Source organism: Somniosus microcephalus, unplaced genomic scaffold (assembly GCF_052327205.1).
Source record: "Somniosus microcephalus isolate GS21.2 unplaced genomic scaffold, FLI_Smic_1.0 unresolved_chr4, whole genome shotgun sequence".
In the NCBI taxonomy this organism is placed as follows: Eukaryota; Metazoa; Chordata; class Chondrichthyes; order Squaliformes; family Somniosidae; genus Somniosus; species Somniosus microcephalus.
This window is the reverse complement of record NW_028225182.1, coordinates 5252577-5265777: the sequence shown is the minus strand read 5'-3', so window position 1 is coordinate 5265777 and position 13201 is coordinate 5252577. Positions and strand designations below refer to the sequence as shown.

Genomic DNA, 13201 nt, shown 5'->3' with positions numbered 1-13201 from the left:
ATTCTTCAGCGCCGGTTGCATGCTGTAATGGTGACCACTCTGGACTTTGAGTCCAGCGATCCGAGTTCAAATCTTGGTGGAACCTGAATTCTTGTTGTCCCAGCTGCTGGAAATTTGGGACATACAAGCTTGGCATCTGCATTCCAACCACGGTTACGGGACCGTTTGCTGCCTGAATCAATGACGGTTGATGTATTGTTCTCAACATCAGATGATAGGCTCAACCTCTCATTCCCAGTTCCAAATTAGCGGGGGAGAAAGATGTGTATTGTCCAGTGCTTCGTTTCACTGCACAGCAGATTGCTCAACATTTTCTTTGCAAGCTGCATTCGGCTGGCATACTTGCTAAAATTGAAAGCAGTGCTTCTTGAAACGTAGACATTGCACTTCGTATTCTCGAAAAAAGTTAACAATTGCTTATCTATCGTGCAGCAGTGCCTTGCAAAGATTATTCACATTTTACCTGGCAGGACTGCAATGCAATCTGCCATGAGCAGTGTGAAAAAGAAGCTGAGATTTGTGAACCGATAGCCATCAAGGCAGCTGTGTGATTTGCTCAGAACCGAAGCTTAGCAGAGGGGCAAGTGGGCAAGCTGAAGTTAAGGATGAGACCAGGCCGAGACAAAGTATAATGGTGGAGATGGTAATGTTGTTGATTTTGAGAAAAGAATCTAGGGAACAGTTCAGCAAAGGTTCCATGGTGTAATGGTAAGCACTCTCGGCTCTGAATCCAGCGATCCGAGTTCAAATCTCGGTGGAACCTGAATTCTTGTTGTCCCAGCTGCTGGAAATTTGGGACATACAAGCTTGGCATCTGCATACCAACCACGGTTACGGGACCGTTTGCTGCCTGAATCAATGACGGTTGATTTATTGTTCTCGACATCAGATGATAGGCTCAACCTCTCATTCCCAGTTCCAAATAAGAGGGGGAGAAAAATGTGTGTTGTCCAGTGCTTCGTTTGACTGCACAGCAGATTGCTCAACATTTTCTTTTAAGCTGCATTCGGCTGGCATACTTGCTGAAATTGAAAGCAGTGCTTCTTGAAACGTAGACATTGCACTTCGTATTCTCGAAAAAAGTTAACAATTGCTTATCTTTCGTACAGCAGTGCCTTGCAAAGATTATTCACATTTTACCTGGCAGGACTGCAATACAAGCTGCTATGAGCAGTGTGAAAAAGAAGCAGAGATTTGTGAACCGATAGCCATCAAGGCAGCTGTGTGATTTACTCAGAACCGAGGCTTAGCAGAGGGGCAAGTGGGCAAGCTGAAGTTAAGGATGAGACCAGAGCGAGACAAAGTATAATGGTGGTGACGGTAATGTTGTTGATTTTAAGAAAAGATTCTAATGAATTCTTCAGCGCCGCTTGCATGCTGTAATGGTGAGCACTCTGGACTTTGAGTCCAGCGATCCGAGTTCAAATCTTGGTGGAACCTGAATTCTTGTTGTCCCAGCTGCTGGAAATTTGGGACATACAAGCTTGGCATCTGCATACCAACCACGGTTACGGGACCGTTTGCTGCCTCAATCAATGACGGTTGATGTATTGTTCTCAACATCCAGATGATAGGCTCAACCTCTCATTCCCAGTTCCAAATAAGCGGGGGAGAAAGATGTGTATTGTCCAGTGCTTCGTTTCACTGCACAGCAGATTGCTCAACATTTTCTTTGCAAGCTGCATTCGGCTGGCATACTTGCTAAAATTGAAAGCAGTGCTTCTTGAAACGTAGACATTGCACTTCGTATTCTCGAAAAAAGTTAACAATTGCTTATCTTTCGTACAGCAGTGCCTTGCAAAGATTATTCACATTTTACCTGGCAGGACTGCAATACAAGCTGCTATGAGCAGTGTGAAAAAGAAGCAGAGATTTGTGAACCGATAGCCATCAATGCAGCTGTGTGATTTACTCGGAACCGAGGCTTAGCAGAGGGGCAAGTGGGCAAGCTGAAGTTAAGGATGAGACCAGAGCGAGACAAAGTATAATGGTGGCGACGGTAATGTTGTTGATTTTAAGAAAAGATTCTAATGAATTCTTCAGCGCCGGTTGCATGCTGTAATGGTGACCACTCTGGACTTTGAGTCCAGCGATCCGAGTTCAAATCTTGGTGGAACCTGAATTCTTGTTGTCCCAGCTGCTGGAAATTTGGGACATACAAACCTGGCATCTGCATACCAACCACGGTTACGGGACCGTTTGCTGCCTGAATCAATGACGGTTGATTTATTGTTCTCGACATCAGATGATAGGCTCAACCTCTCTTTCCCAGTTCCAAATAAGCGGGGGAGAAAGATGTGTATTGTCCAGTGCTTCGTTTCACTGCACAGCAGATTGCTCAACATTTTCTTTGCAAGCTGCATTCGGCTGGCATATTTGCTAAAATTGAAAGCAGTGCTTCTTGAAACGTAGACATTGCACTTCGTATTCTCGAAAAAAGTTAACAATTGCTTATCTATCGTGCAGCAGTGCCTTGCAAAGATTATTCACATTTTACCTGGCAGGACTGCAATGCAATCTGCCATGAGCAGTGTGAAAAAGAAGCTGAGATTTGTGAACCGATAGCCATCAAGGCAGCTGTGTGATTTGCTCAGAACCGAAGCTTAGCAGAGGGGCAAGTGGGCAAGCTGAAGTTAAGGATGAGACCAGGCCGAGACAAAGTATAATGGTGGAGATGTTAATGTTGTTGATTTTGAGAAAAGAATCTAGGGAACTGTTCAGCAAAGGTTCCATGGTGTAATGGTAAGCACTCTGGGCTCTGAATCCAGCGATCCGAATTCAAATCTCGGTGGAACCTGAATTCTTGTTGTCCCAGCTGCTGGAAATTTGGGACATACAAGTTTGTCATCTGCATGTCAACCACGGTTACGGGACCGTTTGCTGCCTGAATCAATGACGGTTGATTTATTGTTCTCGACATCAGATGATAGGCTCAACCTCTCCTTCCCAGTTCCAAATAAGAGGGGGAGAAAATTGTGTGTTGTCCAGTGCTTCGTTTCACTGCACAGCAGAATGCTCAACATTTTCTTTTAAGCAGCATTCGGCTGGCATACTTGCTGAAATTGAAAGTAGTGCTTCTTGAAACGTAGACATTGCACTTCGTATTCTCGAAAAAAGTTAACAGTTGCTTATCTTTCGTACAGCAGTGCCTTGCAAAGATTATTCACATTTTACCTGGCAGGACTGCAATACAAGCTGCTATGAGCAGTGTGAAAAAGAAGCAGAGATTTGTGAACCGATAGCCATCAATGCAGCTGTGTGATTTACTCGGAACCGAGGCTTAGCAGTGGGGCAAGTGGGCAAGCTGAAGTTAAGGATGAGACCAGAGCGAGACAAAGTATAATGGTGGCGACGGTAATGTTGTTGATTTTAAGAAAAGATTCTAATGAATTCTTCAGCGCCGGTTGCATGCTGTAATGGTGACCACTCTGGACTTTGAGTCCAGAGATCCGAGTTCAAATCTTGGTGGAACCTGATTTCTTGTTGTCCCAGCTGCTGGAAATTTGGGACATACAAGCTTGGCATCTGCATACCAACCACGGTTACGGGACCGTTTGCTGCCTGAATCAATGACGGTTGATGTATTGTTCTCAACATCAGATGATAGGCTCAACCTCTCTTTCCCAGTTCCAAATAAGCGGGGGAGAAAGATGTGTGTTGTCCAGTGCTTCGTTTCACTGCACAGCAGATTGCTCAACATTTTCTTTGCAAGCTGCATTCGGCTGGCATACTTGCTAAAATTGAAAGCAGTGCTTCTTGAAACGTAGACATTGCACTTCGTATTCTCGAAAAAAGTTAACAATTGCTTATCTATCGTGCAGCAGTGCCTTGCAAAGATTATTCACATTTTACCTGGCAGGACTGCAATGCAATCTGCCATGAGCAGTGTGAAAAAGAAGCTGAGATTTGTGAACCGATAGCCATCAAGGCAGCTGTGTGATTTGCTCAGAACCGAAGCTTAGCAGAGGGGCAAGTGGGCAAGCTGAAGTTAAGGATGAGACCAGGCCGAGACAAAGTATAATGGTGGAGATGTTAATGTTGTTGATTTTGAGAAAAGAATCTAGGAAACTGTTCAGCAAAGGTTCCATGGTGTAATGGTAAGCACTCTGGGCTCTGAATCCAGCGATCCGAGTTCAAATCTCGGTGGAACCTGAATTCTTGTTGTCCCAGCTGCTGGAAATTTGGGACATACAAGCTTGGCATCTGCATGTCAACCACGGTTACGGGACCGTTTACTGCCTGAATCAATGACGGTTGATTTATTGTTCTCGACATCAGATGATAGGCTCAATCTCTCATTCCCAGTTCCAAATAAGAGGGGGAGAAAAATGTGTGTTGTCCAGTGCTTCGTTTGACTGCACAGCAGAATGCTCAACATTTTCTTTTAAGCTGCATTCGGCTGGCATACTTGCAGAAATTGAAAGCAGTGCTTCTTGAAACGTAGACATTGCACTTCGTATTCTCTAAAAATGTTAACAATTGCTTATCTTTCGTACAGCAGTGCCTTGCAAAGACTATTCACATTTTACCTGGCAGGACTGCAATACAAGCTGCTATGAGCAGTGTGAAAAAGAAGCAGAGATTTGTGAACCGATAGCCATCAAGGCAGCTGTGTGATTTACTCGGAACCGAGGCTTAGCAGAGGGGCAAGCTGAAGTTAAGGATGAGACCAGAGCGAGACAAAGTATAATGGTGGCGACGGTAATGTTGTTGATTTTAAGAAAAGATTCTAATGAATTCTTCAGCGCCGGTTGCATGCTGTAATGGTGACCACTCTGGACTTTGAGTCCAGCGATCCGAGTTCAAATTTTGGTGGAACCTGAATTCTTGTTGTCCCAGCTGCTGGAAATTTGGGACATACAAGCTTGGCATCTGCATTCCAACCACGGTTACGGGACCGTTTGCTGCCTGAATCAATGACGGTTGATGTATTGTTCTCAACATCAGATGATAGGCTCAACCTCTCATTCCCAGTTCCAAATAAGCGGGGGAGAAAGATGTGTATTGTCCAGTGCTTCGTTTCACTGCACAGCAGATTGCTCAACATTTTCTTTGCAAGCTGCATTCGGCTGGCATACTTGCTAAAATTGAAAGCAGTGCTTCTTGAAACGTAGACATTGCACTTCGTATTCTCGAAAAAAGTTAACAATTGCTTATCTATCGTGCAGCAGTGCCTTGCAAAGATTATTCACATTTTACCTGGCAGGGCTGCAATGCAATCTGCCATGAGCAGTGTGAAAAAGAAGCTGAGATTTGTGAACCGATAGCCATCAAGGCAGCTGTGTGATTTGCTCAGAACCGAAGCTTAGCAGAGGGGCAAGTGGGCAAGCTGAAGTTAAGGATGAGACCAGGCCGAGACAAAGTATAATGGTGGAGATGGTAATGTTGTTGATTTTGAGAAAAGAATCTAGGAACTGTTCAGCAAAGGTTCCATGGTGTAATGGTAAGCACTCTGGGCTCTGAATCCAGCGATCCGAGTTCAAATCTCGGTGGAACCTGAATTCTTGTTGTCCCAGATGCTGGAAATTTGGGACATACAAGCTTGGCATCTGCATGTCAACCACGGTTACGGGACCGTTTGCTGCCTGAATCAATGACGGTTGATTTATTGTTCTCGACATCAGATGATAGGCTCAACCTCTCATTCCCAGTTCCAAATAAGAGGGGGAGAAAAATGTGTGTTGTCCAGTGCTTCGTTTGACTGCACAGCAGAATGCTCAACATTTTCTTTTAAGCTGCATTCGGCTGGCATACTTGCTGAAATTGAAAGCAGTGCTTCTTGAAACGCAGACATTGCACTTCGTATTCTCGAAAAAAGTTAACAATTGCTTATCTTTCGTACAGCAGTGCCTTGCAAAGATTATTCACATTTTACCTGGCAGGACTGCAATACAAGCTGCTATGAGCAGTGTGAAAAAGAAGCAGAGATTTGTGAACCGATAGCCATCAAGGCAGCTGTGTGATTTACTCAGAACCGAGGCTTAGCAGAGGGGCAAGCTGAAGTTAAGGATGAGACCAGACCGAGACAAAGAAAAATGGTGGCGACGGTAATGTTGTTGATTTTAAGAAAAGATTCTAATGAATTCTTCAGCGCCGGTTGCATGCTGTAATGGTGACCACTCTGGACTTTGAGTCCAGCGATCCGAGTTCAAATCTTGGTGGAACCTGAATTCTTGTTGTCCCAGCTGCTGGAAATTTGGGACATACAAGCTTGGCATCTGCATACCAACCACGGTTACGGGACCGTTTGCTGCCTGAATCAATGACGGTTGATGTATTGTTCTCAACATCAGATGATAGGCTCAACCTCTCATTCCCAGTTCCAAATAAGCGGGGGAGAAAGATGTGTATTGTCCAGTGCTTCGTTTCACTGCACAGCAGATTGCTCAACATTTTCTTTGCAAGCTGCATTCGGCTGGCATACTTGCTAAAATTGAAAGCAGTGCTTCTTGAAACGTAGACATTGCACTTCGTATTCTCGAAAAAAGTTAACAATTGCTTATCTATCGTGCAGCAGTGCCTTGCAAAGATTATTCACATTTTACCTGGCAGGACTGCAATGCAATCTGCCATGAGCAGTGTGAAAAAGAAGCTGAGATTTGTGAACCGATAGCCATCAAGGCAGCTGTGTGATTTGCTCAAAACCGAAGCTTAGCAGAGGGGCAAGTGGGCAAGCTGAAGTTAAGGATGAGACCAGGCCGAGACAAAGTATAATGGTGGAGATGGTAATGTTGTTGATTTTGAGAAAAGTATCTAGGGAATTGTTCAACAAAGGTTCCATGGTGTAATGGTAAGCACTCTGGGCTCTGAATCCAGCGATCCGAGTTCAAATCTCGGTGGAACCTGAATTCTTGTTGTCCCAGCTGCTGGAAATTTGGGACATACAAGCTTGGCATCTGCATGTCAACCACGGTTACGGGACCGTTTGCTGCCTGAATCAATGACGGTTGATTTATTGTTCTCGACATCAGATGATAGGCTCAACCTCTCATTCCCAGTTCCAAATAAGAGGGGGAGAAAAATGTGTGTTGTCCAGTGCTTCGTTTGACTGCACAGCAGAATGCTCAACATTTTCTTTTAAGCTGCATTCGGCTGGCATACTTGCTGAAATTGAAAGCAGTGCTTCTTGAAACGTAGACATTGCACTTCGTATTCTCGAAAAAAGTTAACAATTGCTTATCTTTCGTACAGCAGTGCCTTGCAAAGATTATTCACATTTTACCTGGCAGGACTGCAATACAAGCTGCTATGAGCAGTGTGAAAAAGAAGCAGAGATTTGTGAACCGATAGCCATCAATGCAGCTGTGTGATTTACTCGGAACCGAGTCTTAGCAGAGGGGCAAGTGGGCAAGCTGAAGTTAAGGATGAGACCAGAGCGAGACAAAGTATAATGGTGGCGACAGTAATGTTGTTGATTTTAAGAAAAGATTCTAATGAATTCTTCAGCGCCGGTTGCATGCTGTAATGGTGACCACTCTGGACTTTGAGTCCAGCGATCCGAGTTCAAATCTTGGTGGAACCTGAATTCTTGTTGTCCCAGCTGCTGGAAATTTGGGACATACAAGCTTGGCATCTGCATACCAACCACGGTTACAGGACCGTTTGCTGCCTGAATCAATGACGGTTGATGTATTGTTCTCAACATCAGATGATAGGCTCAACCTCTCTTTCCCAGTTCCAAATAAGCAGGGGAGAAAGATGTGTATTGTCCAGTGCTTCGTTTCACTGCACAGCAGATTGCTCAACATTTTCTTTGCAAGCTGCATTCGGCTGGCATACTTGCTAAAATTGAAAGCAGTGCTTCTTGAAACGTAGACATTGCACTTCGTATTCTCGAAAAAAGTTAACAATTGCTTATCTATCGTGCAGCAGTGCCTTGCAAAGATTATTCACATTTTACCTGGCAGGACTGCAATGCAATCTGCCATGAGCAGTGTGAAAAAGAAGCTGAGATTTGTGAACCGATAGCCATCAAGGCAGCTGTGTGATTTGCTCAGAACCGAAGCTTAGCAGAGGGGCAAGTGGGCAAGCTGAAGTTAAGGATGAGACCAGGCCGAGACAAAGTATAATGGTGGAGATGTTAATGTTGTTGATTTTGAGAAAAGAATCTAGGGAACTGTTCAGCAAAGGTTCCATGGTGTAATGGTAAGCACTCTGGGCTCTGAATCCAGCGATCCGAGTTCAAATCTCGGTGGAACCTGAATTCTTGTTGTCCCAGCTGCCAGAAATTTGGGACATACAAGCTTGGCATCTGCATGTCAACCACGGTTACGGGACCGTTTGCTGCCTGAATCAATGACGGTTGATTTATTGTTCTCGACATCAGATGATAGGCTCAACCTCTCATTCCCAGTTCCAAATAAGAGGGGGAGAAAAATGTGTGTTGTCCAGTGCTTCGTTTGACTGCACAGCAGAAAGCTCAACATTTTCTTTTAAGCTGCATTCGGCTGGCATACTTGCTGAAATTGAAAGCAGTGCTTCTTGAAACGTAGACATTGCACTTCGTATTCTCGAAAAAAGTTAACAATTGCTTATCTTTCGTACAGCAGTGCCTTGCAAAGATTATTCACATTTTACCTGGCAGGACTGCAATACAAGCTGCTATGAGCAGTGTGAAAAAGAAGCAGAGATTTGTGAACCGATAGCCATCAATGCAGCTGTGTGATTTACTCGGAACCGAGTCTTAGCAGAGGGGCAAGTGGGCAAGCTGAAGTTAAGGATGAGACCAGAGCGAGACAAAGTATAATGGTGGCGACAGTAATGTTGTTGATTTTAAGAAAAGATTCTAATGAATTCTTCAGCGCCGGTTGCATGCTGTAATGGTGACCACTCTGGACTTTGAGTCCAGCGATCCGAGTTCAAATCTTGGTGGAACCTGAATTCTTGTTGTCCCAGCTGCTGGAAATTTGGGACATACAAGCTTGGCATCTGCATACCAACCACGGTTACAGGACCGTTTGCTGCCTGAATCAATGACGGTTGATGTATTGTTCTCAACATCAGATGATAGGCTCAACCTCTCTTTCCCAGTTCCAAATAAGCAGGGGAGAAAGATGTGTATTGTCCAGTGCTTCGTTTCACTGCACAGCAGATTGCTCAACATTTTCTTTGCAAGCTGCATTCGGCTGGCATACTTGCTAAAATTGAAAGCAGTGCTTCTTGAAACGTAGACATTGCACTTCGTATTCTCGAAAAAAGTTAACAATTGCTTATCTATCGTGCAGCAGTGCCTTGCAAAGATTATTCACATTTTACCTGGCAGGACTGCAATGCAATCTGCCATGAGCAGTGTGAAAAAGAAGCTGAGATTTGTGAACCGATAGCCATCAAGGCAGCTGTGTGATTTGCTCAGAACCGAAGCTTAGCAGAGGGGCAAGTGGGCAAGCTGAAGTTAAGGATGAGACCAGGCCGAGACAAAGTATAATGGTGGAGATGTTAATGTTGTTGATTTTGAGAAAAGAATCTAGGGAACTGTTCAGCAAAGGTTCCATGGTGTAATGGTAAGCACTCTGGGCTCTGAATCCAGCGATCCGAGTTCAAATCTCGGTGGAACCTGAATTCTTGTTGTCCCAGCTGCTGGAAATTTGGGACATACAAGCTTGGCATCTGCATGTCAACCACGGTTACGGGACCGTTTGCTGCCTGAATCAATGACGGTTGATTTATTGTTCTCGACATCAGATGATAGGCTCAACCTCTCATTCCGAGTTCCAAATAAGAGGGGGAGAAAAATGTGTGTTGTCCAGTGCTTCGTTTCACTGCACAGCAGAATGCTCAACATTTTCTTTTAAGCTGCATTCGGCTGGCATACTTGCTGAAATTGAAAGCAGTGCTTCTTGAAACGTAGACATTGCACTTCGTATTCTCGAAAAATGTTAACAATTGCTTATCTTTCGTACAGCAGTGCCTTGCAAAGATTATTCACATTTTACCTGGCAGGACTGCAATACAAGCTGCTATGAGCAGTGTGAAAAAGAAGCAGAGATTTGTGAACCGATAGCCATCAAGGCAGCTGTGTGATTTACTCGGAACCGAGGCTTAGCAGAGGGGCAAGCTGAAGTTAAGGATGAGACCAGAGCGAGACAAAGTATAATGGTGGCGACGGTAATGTTGTTGATTTTAAGAAAAGATTCTAATGAATTCTTTAGCGCCGGTTGCATGCTGTAATGGTGACCACTCTGGACTTTGAGTCCAGCGATCCGAGTTCAAATCTCGGTGGAACCTGAACTCTTGTTGTCCCAGCTGCTGGAAATTTGGGACATACAAGCTTGGCATCTGCATACCAACCACGGTTACGGGACCGTTTGCTGCCTGAATCAATGACGGTTGATTTATTGTTCTCGACATCAGATGATAGGCTCAACCTCTCATTCCCAGTTCCAAATAAGAGGGGGAGAAAAATGTGTGTTGTCCAGTGCTTCGTTTGACTGCACAGCAGAATGCTCAACATTTTCTTTTAAGCTGCATTCGGCTGGCATACTTGCTGAAATTGAAAGCAGTGCTTCTTGAAACGTAGACATTGCACTTCGTATTCTCGAAAAAAGTTAACAATTGCTTATCTTTCGTACAGCAGTGCCTTGCAAAGATTATTCACATTTTACCTGGCAGGACTGCAATACAAGCTGCTATGAGCAGTGTGAAAAAGAAGCAGAGATTTGTGAACCGATAGCCAACAAGGCAGCTGTGTGATTTACTCAGAACCGAGGCTTAGCAGAGGGGCAAGTGGGCAAGCTGAAGTTAAGGATGAGACCAGAGCGAGACAAAGTATAATGGTGGTGACGGTAATGTTGTTGATTTTAAGAAAAGATTCTAATGAATTCTTCAGCGCCGCTTGCATGCTGTAATGGTGACCACTCTGGACTTTGAGTCCAGCGATCCGAGTTCAAATCTTGGTGGAACCTGAATTCTTGTTGTCCCAGCTGCTGGAAATTTGGGACATACAAGCTTGGCATCTGCATACCAACCACGGTTACGGGACCGTTTGCTGCCTCAATCAATGACGGTTGATGTATTGTTCTCAACATCCAGATGATAGGCTCAACCTCTCATTCCCAGTTCCAAATAAGCGGGGGAGAAAGATGTGTATTGTCCAGTGCTTCGTTTCACTGCACAGCAGATTGCTCAACATTTTCTTTGCAAGCTGCATTCGGCTGGCATACTTGCTAAAATTGAAAGCAGTGCTTCTTGAAACGTAGACATTGCACTTCGTATTCTCGAAAAAAGTTAACAATTGCTTATCTATCGTGCAGCAGTGCCTTGCAAAGATTATTCACATTTTACCTGGCAGGGCTGCAATGCAATCTGCCATGAGCAGTGTGAAAAAGAAGCTGAGATTTGTGAACCGATAGCCATCAAGGCAGCTGTGTGATTTGCTCAGAACCGAAGCTTAGCAGAGGGGCAAGTGGGCAAGCTGAAGTTAAGGATGAGACCAGGCCGAGACAAAGTATAATGGTGGAGATGGTAATGTTGTTGATTTTGAGAAAAGAATCTAGGAACTGTTCAGCAAAGGTTCCATGGTGTAATGGTAAGCACTCTGGGCTCTGAATCCAGCGATCCGAGTTCAAATCTCGGTGGAACCTGAATTCTTGTTGTCCCAGATGCTGGAAATTTGGGACATACAAGCTTGGCATCTGCATGTCAACCACGGTTACGGGACCGTTTGCTGCCTGAATCAATGACGGTTGATTTATTGTTCTCGACATCAGATGATAGGCTCAACCTCTCATTCCCAGTTCCAAATAAGAGGGGGAGAAAAATGTGTGTTGTCCAGTGCTTCGTTTGACTGCACAGCAGAATGCTCAACATTTTCTTTTAAGCTGCATTCGGCTGGCATACTTGCTGAAATTGAAAGCAGTGCTTCTTGAAACGCAGACATTGCACTTCGTATTCTCGAAAAAAGTTAACAATTGCTTATCTTTCGTACAGCAGTGCCTTGCAAAGATTATTCACATTTTACCTGGCAGGACTGCAATACAAGCTGCTATGAGCAGTGTGAAAAAGAAGCAGAGATTTGTGAACCGATAGCCATCAAGGCAGCTGTGTGATTTACTCAGAACCGAGGCTTAGCAGAGGGGCAAGCTGAAGTTAAGGATGAGACCAGACCGAGACAAAGAAAAATGGTGGCGACGGTAATGTTGTTGATTTTAAGAAAAGATTCTAATGAATTCTTCAGCGCCGGTTGCATGCTGTAATGGTGACCACTCTGGACTTTGAGTCCAGCGATCCGAGTTCAAATCTTGGTGGAACCTGAATTCTTGTTGTCCCAGCTGCTGGAAATTTGGGACATACAAGCTTGGCATCTGCATACCAACCACGGTTACGGGACCGTTTGCTGCCTGAATCAATGACGGTTGATGTATTGTTCTCAACATCAGATGATAGGCTCAACCTCTCATTCCCAGTTCCAAATAAGCGGGGGAGAAAGATGTGTATTGTCCAGTGCTTCGTTTCACTGCACAGCAGATTGCTCAACATTTTCTTTGCAAGCTGCATTCGGCTGGCATACTTGCTAAAATTGAAAGCAGTGCTTCTTGAAACGTAGACATTGCACTTCGTATTCTCGAAAAAAGTTAACAATTGCTTATCTATCGTGCAGCAGTGCCTTGCAAAGATTATTCACATTTTACCTGGCAGGACTGCAATGCAATCTGCCATGAGCAGTGTGAAAAAGAAGCTGAGATTTGTGAACCGATAGCCATCAAGGCAGCTGTGTGATTTGCTCAAAACCGAAGCTTAGCAGAGGGGCAAGTGGGCAAGCTGAAGTTAAGGATGAGACCAGGCCGAGACAAAGTATAATGGTGGAGATGGTAATGTTGTTGATTTTGAGAAAAGTATCTAGGGAATTGTTCAACAAAGGTTCCATGGTGTAATGGTAAGCACTCTGGGCTCTGAATCCAGCGATCCGAGTTCAAATCTCGGTGGAACCTGAATTCTTGTTGTCCCAGCTGCTGGAAATTTGGGACATACAAGCTTGGCATCTGCATGTCAACCACGGTTACGGGACCGTTTGCTGCCTGAATCAATGACGGTTGATTTATTGTTCTCGACATCAGATGATAGGCTCAACCTCTCATTCCCAGTTCCAAATAAGAGGGGGAGAAAAATGTGTGTTGTCCAGTGCTTCGTTTGACTGCACAGCAGAATGCTCAACATTTTCTTTTAAGCTGCATTCGGCCGCCATACTTGCTGAAATTGAAAGCAG

At 44.5% G+C, this 13201-nt stretch overlaps 7 non-coding genes across 7 annotated transcripts; all 7 read left to right on the top strand.

Annotated features, from left to right (window-relative positions):
- Positions 1-4080: 4080 nt before the first annotated feature.
- Positions 4081-4152, top strand: trnaq-cug (transfer RNA glutamine (anticodon CUG)). Its single transcript has one exon. It is a non-coding gene; the product is annotated as a tRNA-Gln (tRNA).
- A 1274-nt stretch (positions 4153-5426) lies between these two features.
- Positions 5427-5498, top strand: trnaq-cug (transfer RNA glutamine (anticodon CUG)). The gene has a single exon. It is a non-coding gene; the product is annotated as a tRNA-Gln (tRNA).
- A 1275-nt stretch (positions 5499-6773) lies between these two features.
- Positions 6774-6845, top strand: trnaq-cug (transfer RNA glutamine (anticodon CUG)). Its single transcript has one exon. It is a non-coding gene; the product is annotated as a tRNA-Gln (tRNA).
- A 1283-nt stretch (positions 6846-8128) lies between these two features.
- Positions 8129-8200, top strand: trnaq-cug (transfer RNA glutamine (anticodon CUG)). Its single transcript has one exon. It is a non-coding gene; the product is annotated as a tRNA-Gln (tRNA).
- Positions 8201-9483: 1283 nt separating this feature from the next.
- On the top strand, positions 9484-9555 carry trnaq-cug (transfer RNA glutamine (anticodon CUG)). Its single transcript has one exon. It is a non-coding gene; the product is annotated as a tRNA-Gln (tRNA).
- Positions 9556-11507: 1952 nt separating this feature from the next.
- On the top strand, positions 11508-11579 carry trnaq-cug (transfer RNA glutamine (anticodon CUG)). Its single transcript has one exon. It is a non-coding gene; the product is annotated as a tRNA-Gln (tRNA).
- Positions 11580-12854: 1275 nt separating this feature from the next.
- Positions 12855-12926, top strand: trnaq-cug (transfer RNA glutamine (anticodon CUG)). The gene has a single exon. It is a non-coding gene; the product is annotated as a tRNA-Gln (tRNA).
- The last annotated feature ends 275 nt before the right edge of the window (positions 12927-13201 follow it).